At 30.8% G+C, this 2,500-nt stretch overlaps 1 protein-coding gene across 1 annotated transcript in view; it reads left to right on the top strand.

The window, feature by feature from the left end:
• LOC125043779 (mitochondrial nicotinamide adenine dinucleotide transporter SLC25A51-like) overlaps positions 1–330 on the top strand; it is a 10,235-nt gene extending 9,905 nt beyond the window's left edge. The window contains exon 6 of the mRNA XM_047640057.1: positions 1–330. This exon is cut by the window's left edge and continues 553 nt beyond it. The gene's annotated coding sequence lies outside the window, so the exon portion shown is untranslated.
• The last annotated feature ends 2,170 nt before the right edge of the window (positions 331–2,500 follow it).

The raw sequence follows: 2,500 nt of genomic DNA on the forward strand, positions 1-2,500 counted from the left end.
TATCCACACATACACAACTACACACACAAGTACAGGCCTTTAGCAACCTTTGTTGGGTATATTATGTTAACAGTGAAAGAAAATTAATAAAAATTAAGCATTAGAAACAGAAAAAGATTTTGTGCTGTCTTCAGCATATAGATTAAAAAAAAAATGCTTATGGGAAACTGTTCTTAAATGTGAGTTGTAGGGTTACATTTTATATGCTGTGTACATTAGGAATATGTTATGAATATGATGTGTAATTTGTAAATGTGAAAGTAGAATTAATTATTTGATAGTTGTGAAATTGTGTAAAAAGAAATGTAAATACATGTTTATGGTTATTGATTGACTTCATTACATTTCCTTCTCAGTTCGTAGAAAAAGGGCTGATTTTATCTTTATTGTTTGAGCCATCTGTCTACTCCCTCTAGCATTTCCTCAATCTTTCTTTTCTTCTCAGCTTAGCTGTTTTATTTTCATAGCTGTTCCATCTGGCAAGGATGCTCTTCATTCTTTTCCTCTCATTCACAGTTGCCACTCCATTTTCATAACTTTTCTGTCAGCAAGGTGGTCTTGTTTCCTTTCCTTTCAATCAGGTTAGCTACTGCATTTTAGCTTTTCTGCTGAACAGAGTTGCTCCTTTGTCCATTAAAAAGATAGATACCATGAAGTAAAGTGTTACTGTGTGTTCTTTCTGTATTATTTGATATGGATAATTGGTTGTCAGGAATTCAGTTATTCCTTTTTTTATGTCCATGACACACTCTGTAGTTTGGAAACAGCTTTATGTACTCACCCTTCATGCCGCTAAAATATTATTTGCATATTTACTCTGACATTCTGGCAAATTAAAAATTCATTGTAAAGCCTAAGCTGAATTTAATCCATATATTTAAGGATCAAGGCAGGTCAGTTGCTTTTGTTAAAGATGCAGCCAACCACAAGTAGCAGTATACAGTGAGCTGGGATGGCATAACATATATGTCACAATGATTAGTCACTAAGGAGTCCTATCTAACTGTTACACTTTTCATTGATGTTCAGATATATTATTTTTTTATTTTTCGTTACTGTTAGTATTTTAATGATAAAAGTACTCATAACATTGATAATTATATTAACAGTATCAATATTAATGGCATTAGAAAAACAAAAACAAAATTCAAGGAATAGGGAATTGGGTGAGGCCTACCAATTGACTCCTTGGTGGCTCAGTGCTGATAGAGCCATCTGTGTACAACAACAACAAATGATTAAAAAAATATAGATTTAACCTTTGTTCTAAAATTGGTTGAAGAGATGCAAGTGTTTCTTAATTGGAAAGTTATTTTCCTTTATGGTAATGTGGCAGAAAATAAATCAATCATCATATGAGATTAAGAGACCTCATGCTGCATAGTACTATAAAGAGTCATAGTGAAGTTATTTATACAAAAACTGTTGACCATGTTTGAATACCATTAGCCAAAATATGTGGATAGCATTTCATCTGCAAATATATCTTATTTGAGAATAATGATGACAAATGATAATAACAGCAGTGGCATAGGACTTTCATTTCAAGCACACAAAAGGCTTTTGATATGGAAAGTAGCTATTCTGCATTGACATTTTCATGTGTAAGCTTGAACAAGTACCTGAAAATGATTAAGTTTATCAGAAAAAATAATGGGGTTGTACAAATAATTTCTCAAATTCCATTTTTTTTTTTTTTTTTTCAAATGAATATGTTCAAATGACCAAAAGGCAATAGGACGGATTTGGAACCAGTGAGATCAGTGAGATTTATCTGGATATTATATGTCTATAGTTACAAAAGCAGTTACTCTTTTATCAACCATCATAAATAGTAGATTTGAATACAGTTCACTGTTACATAATGTACAGAAAATGATTACTCAGAGTAAGGAGTATGACCATAGCCATTCCTGACAGGTGCATAGAGGAGCACTTTGTATCATGTATTTCAGCTGTGATTTACTAAGAACCCTTTTTAAAGTGTTGAATTTTTAAAAAAAGGGAACTTGGTGTCTTCTAGTATTCTATCATCAAGGAAAAACTTATAGTATACTCTTTGTAGAACTCATGGAGTATTTCTTTCAGGATAAGGAAAGCAATAAAATTATATGATATATTGATATGAATTCTTCGAATTAGAAAAGACAAAGTGATTAACTGTTATTTCTTATTTTCCAAAGTTTTGTAGAGAGATTTGACTGTTGCTTGAATAATTAACACTAGTGTCTGTATTGTTTAACTGTTTTCTTACTTACAGACTGCCTTTTATGCTTGTTCTTACCAGGATGTATATCTTTATATTATGTATTTATGATGCATTTAACAAGATTTTCTTAAAATGTTTCTTCTGTATTTTAATTTCATAGCATATATTAATCTAGAGAAAGGACTTGATTATATTAATTTTGGGTTTAGGTATGATATTAATTAATGTTTCAATTTTGCTGTAAGTGATATCAGCCTTTTTTGTGTATTACATATATTTTGATCATATGAC

The sequence above is a fragment of the Penaeus chinensis genome, chromosome 34, assembly GCF_019202785.1.
Source record: "Penaeus chinensis breed Huanghai No. 1 chromosome 34, ASM1920278v2, whole genome shotgun sequence".
NCBI classification, from domain to species: Eukaryota; Metazoa; Arthropoda; class Malacostraca; order Decapoda; family Penaeidae; genus Penaeus; species Penaeus chinensis.